Below are 9,355 nucleotides of genomic sequence, written 5' to 3'. Positions count from 1 at the left end.
GGTGTCAACCGCATGGGGCACTAACACTGTGAGGGAGTTCGAGAGCACGATCCCCTCACTTTATAGGATAGAGATAGCAGCAGCAGCTACAGCTCGAATGCAGGCAGGCAAAGCTCTGGCTATAGGGTCAAGAGTGGCAGAGAAGTAAGCGCATGGGCGTTGCTTTGGGCCAATGGACTGGGTCAAGACAGACAAAGCGCATCCCTCCCTTTCGTGAGTGTAGAGGGAGAAGGGCTTTGTGTAATCGGGGGTTCCTAAGACGGAGGCTGAGGAGAGGGCATCTCTTAGTTCTATGAAGGAGGATTGGCACTCAGGGGTCCAAGGGAGTGGGAAGGGGACATCTTTAGCCAGCAGAGAAAGCAGTGGTTTCACAATGAGGCTGAAATTTGGCAACCACTGTCGGCAGAAGGTAGTGAGGCCTAGCAGGGAGCAGACTTGTTTCTAGGTCTTAGGGAAAGGGGTCTCTAGAATGGTCTGAATTCGGTCGGGGGTAAGCTTCCTTCCGTCTTTGGACAAGAGGTGGCCTAGGTAAGTGACCAGGGGTTGGCAGAATTGCAACTTCTTTTTGGAGACCTTGTGGCCATTTTCCGCAAGGAAGTGCAGGAGTTGGATGGTGGCTGTGACTGCAAGTGGAGTGGTGTCGGCAGCCAAAAGGATATCATCAACGTATTGTATCAACACCACTCCATCGGATAACTGGACTGCGTCCAGTTGTCTTTTGAGGGCTTGGCTGTAGATGCTGGGACTTTCAGTGTAGCCTTGGGGTGCTTGACAGAATCTATACGAGCGGGCTTTTAGGGTGAAGCCAAAGAGGTATCGGCTTTCTGGGTGGATGGGGATAGAGAAGAAGGCGTTCTTTAGATCAATGACAGTGAAGGTGGTGGCAGTGGAAGGAATCAGAGTCAGAATAGTCGTGATGTCAGAGACTACGGGCTACTGAGGTACAACTACCTTGTTGACCTCTCGTAGGTCGATGATGAAGCGGTACGCTTTCTCATCTCCCTCTCCTTGCTTCTTTATGATGGGTAGGATAGGGCTGTTGCAAACATTGCTAACCACTTCCTCTACCACTCCTGCATCTATCAGGGACTGAATAATCTTTACCAATGCCTTCTCGCCCTCGGGCGATATCCGATATTGTGGAAGTTTTGGGAGTATTGCGTCCTGTCGAACAGTTATGTGCACTGGGTCGATCATCATGCGTCCTACGTCCGAGTCGGTTTTGGCCCACAGATATGGAGGCAGAGTGTCAAGTAGGGACGAGTCAGTGTCAGAGACGGAAAACATGCGTCGGGAAGGACAATGTCTGAGCAGAGCCGGGTTGTCGTACAGAAAGACCCGAACTCCATCTTCCGAACACCTAATAGTAGCTCGGAAATGTTTCAGCAAGTCAAGTCCCATAATGGCGTCAGGGGTATTGGAAGAAAGCAAAAACGTTGTGTCAGTGATGTTATTTTCTAAGTCAAAGGAGATCGGTGTGGACAAGGGGTTAGTGGAGGGCGTTCCATCGAAACCTATCGATGTTACAAGTGAGCCAGACAAGGGTGCCCTTGGAATCAGTCGATTAGATAACGCACTACGTGTTGCGCCAGTGTCTACCAGGAATGGAGACTTCGTACCCAGGACCTTAGCGGTGACATAAGGACCTTGCTGGTCAACATAGAGCTCGACTGGATCCCTCCCTTGCCCTTGGCAGTCCTATGTGTCGTCGCAGTCAGACTGTTGGTATGATTCTGTCGGGGACGATCAAATGTGTTCGGTCTGCCTGATCTGTCGTTATTCGTGTCATTTGTGGACCCTCGTCCCTGTCCTCTATTTCTTGGTCCCCCCGCTAAGTCTCTGGGGTCCCTATTCTTATTCATCTCCACCAGGACCGGACACTGGGATTTTCAATGGCCAAATCCCTTGCAAAATGCACACTGGTCCTCACCAATATCCTCACGTCCAACATGGGGTGCGGGTGTACGGTCTTTAGGGGGCAGGTTTCTAGGAGCATTTGACTGGTAATTTCCCTTGTTCTGCTCTCGTCCTATAGTCACCCCTTGCAACTGTGCGATCATCACCCTCTCCTTCAGGTCCTTTTTCTTTTTCTCAGTCGCCCTATCGTTTTCGTTTTTCTGATGCTCATAATACTGGGCCATCTGGAGGATAGCCGCGGGTTTGGAGGCTGCCCAACTACTCTCGCTAGCTTGAAGTTTCTGAGAGACTTCCTGCGACAGACCTTTGACATAATTCTGGACAAAAAGATGATGTCTGGTTGCAGTGGTCATGTTCTGGCCGCTGTAATCGGAGAACACCGTTTCAAACCGGGAGAAGTATTCTGATACGTCTTCCTGGGGTTTCTGACGACAGGCCGTTACTATCGACCAGTCCACTTTCTTTTCTGGGATCAAGGTTTTCAGTTTCTGCACAATTTTGTCTGGGAGTTCTAAAATGGATTTCAAAGGTTTCTGTCCAGGCTCTCGTTGTCTATCTATGCCATCGAGTTGTGACCAGGTATGTCCGAACAGCTCAAGGTGGTCGACTTTCCGGATTTGCTTCCACACATCAGCTGGCAGACATAACCCGAAAAACAAGTCGATGTCAGCTAGGGTCATAATCGTCGAACCTAAGGCTGTACCTAGTTCAGTATAGAAGGCAGTGGGGTTCTTCCGTAAATCGGGCAGAGATTTTCGGAACGTCAGAATATCTTGCCGATCCCATGGTTGGTAGACCCAGTTATACACTACCCTCCCTCTTGCATCTTGATGGTTAACATCATCGTGTGTTCCCTGACCTCGTGGGGGAACCCAGTAAGGAGCAGCCTCCTTTATAGGCATCATGGAGCTAGCTTGTTCTATTCGTGGTTCGGTCGCTACAGGAGTCGTAGGTTTAGCTTCCAACACTTGTTCAGTGAGGTGGCGGAAAACTTCAAGCGTACGCGCAAGGAGGTCCGTCACGTCACACTCGCCCTCATCCCCGATATCAACCTTTCTATATAGGGTCGTTAGCCTCTCGGGACCTTTGTCTCGGTATCGATCCTCATAGGCATTTAGGGCATGGTAGCATAATCGTACAACAAATTGCCGCCGATGGCTCCCAGCATATGAGTTGAACATATCCATTATGTACTCCTCACTCTCCTTCCGTTCTACCAGTGTCTTCACTACCTTGTCGATCCCTGCTCGCTCATCCTTGCTCAACCGGTTCATTCTAGTGGACTCGGTCTTTCGGGCCTCATGGTCGTCTAACACTGTTGCTTGCGCTGTATCGAGTACAAGGGGTTCGGCCGGCGCGGAGGCCATGAAGACCGAGGCCCTGGTACTATTCTCGTCTGTGCTTGGGGGTGGCAGATGCTGTACTAAGGGCTGGGAAGGGGCATATATAGAGGGCATGTAGATGATTGGAGGGCCTAATAAAAGATCATCGTTGGCTCGCTGTTTCTAGGGTAACTCAGGGTAGAGCGTAGAGGGTGTTCTAACAGGAACCTGACTCAATGTCTCGGACTCTTGCTTTCGTTTGGCTTCCTCTCTCTCTTTTATCTCTTCCTCTAATTTTCTGGCAGCTAGGTGAGCTGCATTTCATAGCTCTTTCTCTAATCTGATTTTGTTTCTCTTTTTACGTTGTTCTGTTTCTTTGCGCCACATGCCGAGACTATCAAGCATAGTGGGCGTTGTCTTATTGTTACGAAGGGCTGTTTCCAGCGCGTTTATTTTATCCTCATCGAAGGATCCTATCAGTGGCCACTGACTTTCCTGATCCTTTCTTGTATATTTATGCCATAGTTTGCTATAGGCTATGGCGATTAATCCATGCTTCATGAACATGTCCTTATTAGGGGTGCCTTCCAGTGGAGCTGGATGGTTCATCTCTAATAAGTGGTCCGGGCTGAACCAACTACCATTCAGTGGGGAGAAGATAGGCATGACAGATTACAACGGGGGACAAAGGTCCACACTACCTATCCTTCACTACTTGCAAAGACTAGACAGAATATTTCTATTCTACTTTATTTTCAAACAGAGAATATCTCAAAGAACCAACTTCGAACAGTCAATGTTCGGACAATCAATCAATCAGTGGGGAGAAAGAATAGGCACGACGGGTTACAACGGGGGACAAAAGTCCGCGTTACCTATCCCTCACTGTCTGCAAAGGAAGAGAGAATATTTCTATTCTTTCCCATTTGTAGACTGAGAGAATCTCAAAAGGACAAACCTCGAACAATCAATGTTCATGCAATCAATCAATCAGTGGGGAGAGAAATAGGCACGACGGGTTACAACAGGGGACAAAGGTCCGCGTTACCTACCCTTCACTATCTGCAAAGGAAGAGAGAATATTTCTATTCTTCCCCGTTTGCAGACAGAGAATATCTCCAGAAAGAACCAACAATCGAAGAGTAATACTAGTATTTTCTAAACAATCAAACAATCATTTTGCAATTTGTCGTGTTACACGACCTTACCCGGACCGCATGGACAGTTTCTCGTCTTCCGCATCCAGCGCCCGATCGTCCTCTATTCTCCGTAACTGTCGCGGCACTCCTGATGGTTCCCAGTCAGGACCGTAGATCACTCAAGAGAGGTCTGTTCGGAACCCGTGAAGTTCGGATGATCGGCTGTCAGACGAGGGTCTATCGGACAGGAGCTCTCCCGATCGTTGCAGTCGTTCACTCTGTCGTCAGGACCACTCCCACTGGATCCATGTGTCACTGATGGGCCCCACGTTTGGGACGCCAATTGTAGAAAAAGGGTAGGGCTGATGTCGACCAAGAACCTTTTTCAGTATTGCCCGGTGCTAACCGCCTCTCATACCACTTGAATCTATCAAACAAAGAGGCAGGCGCTGGAGACTGGAAGGCAGGAAACAGGAGTTTGTTCTGACGGAGCAGAACACATCAAATCAGACAACAGGGTATCTTCTCGAGGTGCTCTAACCACATCTCTGAGGCCTGGCCTCTTATACACAGGTTTATGGCTTTATTACATGAAACACATCTTTGTCAATACTTTGATGTACGGAAAGACATCCTCGGAATCCCCGCTTCAAACCCGTTCCCACACACATTTACAGTACAAGTCCCCACCCCGGTCACAACAGGTGATGATTGTCGCGCAGCTGGGCATTCCGCCGATTCCCGGAATGCATGTGGTTGATCGGATCTCATGGGGTGGGGGCTTTGATCAGTTGTGGATCCTTTGATGGGGGAAGCTTCCTACTGTATGGGGCAATAAACAGCATCCGCAGGGCCAGGTGGTGGCCTGGGAACGAGCAGGACAATCGGGCACAGAGGTTTATCAAAAGATAGGGGATCATGAAAGGAATGGAGGGAGGTGTTGAGTTGGGAACAGGATGTGGTTCCGAGGCAGGGTAGCGATGAAGAGAGTTTTATGGCCCAAGCATGTGAGAGCGGGGGCTGTCAGCGTGCCGGGGATGCTTGCGGGGTTAGGAGAGAGAGAGAGAGAGAGAGAGAGAGAGACGCGCTGGCTATCGGCAGTGGGCAGAGAGGCCATGGCATTCAAAATGGCTGCCACTTACGCGCACGAATGAGCCTAAAAAGGGACAAGATGGCGCCGATAATGTTGATGTCGCAAACTAGATTTTAACAGGGTGGGTCCACTGACCTTCTCTATGATTCCTTGTTTCTCCAGTGCCTCCAATTCATCCTCGACTTTCTTCCTCAGGTGGACTGCAATGCGCCTGTGCCTCAGCTCAACCGGTTGGACCGACGGGTCGATATGGAGGGATACTTCTTTCCCTTTTAGGCATCCAATGCCTTCAAATACTTCATCAAACTCCTCCATGATGGTGTCTAATTCCTTCTCCAACACTGCCAAGGCGAATGATATGAGCTTCAGATCTTCGGCTGACTGTCTCCGCTTGATAGCATGCCGCTGCCTTCTTTCGTGACATATATAGTGGTGGGTACCTTTGACTACTGGTGATGCAGTTCTGTTTTGAAACACCCTATCAGGGGAATGGGTGTCTTCTGGCCATACACAAATACTCGGATTCTTGCCTCGCGTAGGGGAGGTCTTGCGCGCAGTTGGTTGTACATATTCGCGGCCATCAGCTCAATGGACGCCCGTATCAATAGTGGCTCTCACCTCTTGTTAGTGAATCTTGACGCGGCACTTCGGGAGGCGGCGTTTCTTTCTTTGTGGCTGGTCGCTAGCGAACACGTAGTGGACTGGGTAATCTTCTACGTCGTCGTCCATGTCTTCACTGTCCCGTTCTTCCTGTACGGCGTGTGCGGCCTCCTTCTTGGCTCTTGTGGACCTGCATACTGCTGCAAAGTGGTTCATCCACCGACATGCACTGCATTTCTTTCCTTTCACCGGACAGTCTTGCATGCGGTGAGGCTGGCCTCCGCAATATCCACACTCCTTCTTCTTGTCTGGCTGCCTTTTCGCTCCGCTTTGTCTCACTTTGGGTCTTACCACATTCACCTTCTCCGCCGTGTTGACTTTTTCTGTCTTGATGGGTCGGTGTAGGGCTGCTTCCATGTGGGAGGCTCTCGCCTGAGGCAGTTCTTTGGAGCGGCCAAGTTTGAGTATGTCTGCGAGTGGCTTGCCATCTTCTTGGAGTATGGCGACTCGGAGTTTCGATGAGAAGCATCCCTGAATGATCTGTCCTCGGATTTCCTCTTGTTCGTCCCGGAATCCACACAAGCTGGCCAACTCTTGCCATGGAATGCGTCTAATGACTCCTCTGCTTCCTGCTTTGCTTGGCGGAAGATGAACCGCTCGTAGTCTTTGCTCGCCATTGGCTCGAAGTGGGAATTCAATGCAGTGAGAAGTGTGTGATATGTCTTCGGGGTTGCTTCTACTAATGTCTTGTAGATGCGGTGAGTATCCTTACCCCCAAGGTGGAGCAGTAGGGCTCTGCACCTCTCCCGGGATATTCCTGCCCCCTTGAAGTAGATCTGGAGGCGATCGGTCCAGTCCCTCCAGCGTGGGGAAAGGGACGACGGAGTTCCATCGACGAGGAATGGCTCGAGGGCGGGAATTGACGCCATTTTGGCACGTGCTTGGCGCTCTGCGCAGTCTGTGTGTGACGTTCAGCTCTTGGGTGCACAGGAAGTTGCCTGGTCGATGTCGCCGGTTGCTTATATGGCCTGCTTCCCCTCTTAACCTTTGCAGTGTCTGCCTGCCCGGTGCACAGCTCTGCTCTCACTGGTGGACTCACGAGGCACGTGGGCGTGGGTACACTTCCTCATGTGGTGGGCACTCAGCACTCCTTCTCACAGCACTCCGTGACAGTGGGTCCCAGAACAGGGCTTCCTGGGTGCTGTGGAGGTAACACAAACCACCTCGTGCCAGCAGCATGCACTCATCAGGCCCTTGTGGTCTTGCAGGGTGCCTGGGCACCAACATGTGAGAAAATGCCCAAGTAGTATCAGAGGGGGGGCTCTGAGCACAGCGTGGGGTCAAAATAGCCCCTCGTCATCAGTGTGATGTTGCTAGTGCGCTAGCGCTAGGTACAGCGGCGCTGCAACGATTATGAAAACTCTGGAGCCGGTATTGTAGTTCGTGCGTGCTCCGACTGCCTTACCGTAGCCACGCCCCTTTATTTATATTCCCCAGCGTTTGACGTCACGCGTCAGCGCTGCTTTGCCCCGGCAGCGCGGGTATGCTAGAATGCTACCTCGCGCTCCGGAACACTACAATGCCCATGGCCTGTTTTTATAACTATACCCATTGTGTCTACAGCACTCACTTATTAGTAGTATGTGGGCCTAGGGCCCACAATTTTACAGACCTGAGATCCTGATAGCTCTACAAAGTAATTGTTTGTAAAGGTTTCTATAGACATATCCTACCTGTTTGTTAGATTATTTTTTTCTGTATGAATTGAAGTAACTAATAGAGAATAAGTAGATTGCCCGCTAGATAATGTAAATGTGAGAGCCACTTCTGAAAATATACACCTTTCATTTTAGCTGACAAAAATAGTTTCAATTTTGTATTGTTTAAAATCAAATTTAAAAGTTAAAATCCAAAAACACACTTTGAAAAAGTTGGTTCGGACGTTGCATACGCTCGGTGTTTGGCATGGCAAGCGGGGTGGGTGGAGGGGGGGTGGGGTGGGGGGGGGGGGGTCCTTGAATAGCCTGATTAAAATACGGCAGCCTTTACTTCTATGACAACTTCTGACATATTTTAGTTGCTATCACCCATTGCATGTATAGGTTACTTGTCAGTGTCTGTCTAACTTATGTCTGCCTTTTATTTTCATGAAAGTTGGTTAAAAAAACAAACGTGGTGATATCTGATGTTGCACTTTTCAAGCATGTCTAAAGTATATCCATAGTTAGTTAGCTGCAAAAACTTTCTCTTTTAGGACAAATGTTTGGCGACAATTAATATTCGAAGTTATTTTAACATTTTTAAAGTTTCTAATTTGCTTGCGATCTGCGTAGCATACTCAAAGATGGGCTGAAAAAATCTCTGTTTTTATTAAACGTTCAAGTGTTCGTTTATATTCAAGGTACACCTGCTGAATGCAACTTCACCCCGGCAACTCGCGTTTTTGATGCATCAATGTTGCCATTTCATGATGTCCGCAAGAGGATACAATGTAGTCCGTCCTCTATGTTGTAACTAAAGAGAAAATGTGGGCGGTCTTTTAAGGGAAGTAACTGCAAACCGGACAACGGATTGGCTACACTGCTGCATATAAATATAATATTAATACAGTCGTGTTAACCGTAAAACTTTTTCTGTAGTAGATGTTTTTTCATCGTAGATAACGTGTGATCAGCTTTGACTGAGATGTGGACAGCCGCGGACAGACACGAAAAGCAAATATATTCTCACCCTCACATTCATGAGAGAACCGGATTCTCTGGTGTTCCTCTTTTACAGATAACATCGATCCTTCTGGTTCTTGCAAGTGATGAGTGGGTTTTCATGCTTGTGCGTGACGTGTGCCGTCCCAACCTTGTTACGACTGGGCACATTACCCTTCTGATCTCGAACTGAAGGTCCATTTAAAGCACGTACAAAATAGTTGAAAGAATAAATTCAGTTATATATGTTGATGAATATCGTGGTATACAAGGTGCATATGATATTAGAATCGTTCGCTGAAAACTTAGTCGAAGAGTTTCTATTTGTTGAACCGTGTAATTACGTTTCATTTACCCGCCCAGCTTTTCAACACATGCCTGGATCTACGCACGTTCATTTAATGCACTCCCTTGGTTGAAATACACTTATTGCGGCAGTGCAATGTCCTCACCACTCATGGTGAAAATCCTGCTATATCCGTAGCGTATTTGATTGGGTTATTGCATGTTATACAACACAAGTTCCCAGTACAGTAAAATTGATGAGTTGGTTACGCACCGGCAGTGCTTAATTTATAAAAT

At 48.6% G+C, this 9,355-nt stretch overlaps 1 non-coding gene across 1 annotated transcript; it reads left to right on the top strand.

Annotated features, from left to right (window-relative positions):
- Window positions 1-8,858: 8,858 nt before the first annotated feature.
- On the top strand, window positions 8,859-8,957 carry LOC147734746 (small nucleolar RNA U13). The gene has a single exon (XR_015307900.1). It is a non-coding gene; the product is annotated as a small nucleolar RNA U13 (small nucleolar RNA).
- Window positions 8,958-9,355: the final 398 nt, after the last annotated feature.

The sequence above is a fragment of the Lissotriton vulgaris genome, chromosome 1_2 (genome assembly GCF_964263255.1).
Source record: "Lissotriton vulgaris chromosome 1_2, aLisVul1.2, whole genome shotgun sequence".
NCBI classification, from domain to species: Eukaryota; Metazoa; Chordata; class Amphibia; order Caudata; family Salamandridae; genus Lissotriton; species Lissotriton vulgaris.
The sequence above is the reverse complement of the archived record's forward strand: the minus strand, read 5'-3'. Positions and strand labels throughout refer to the sequence as shown.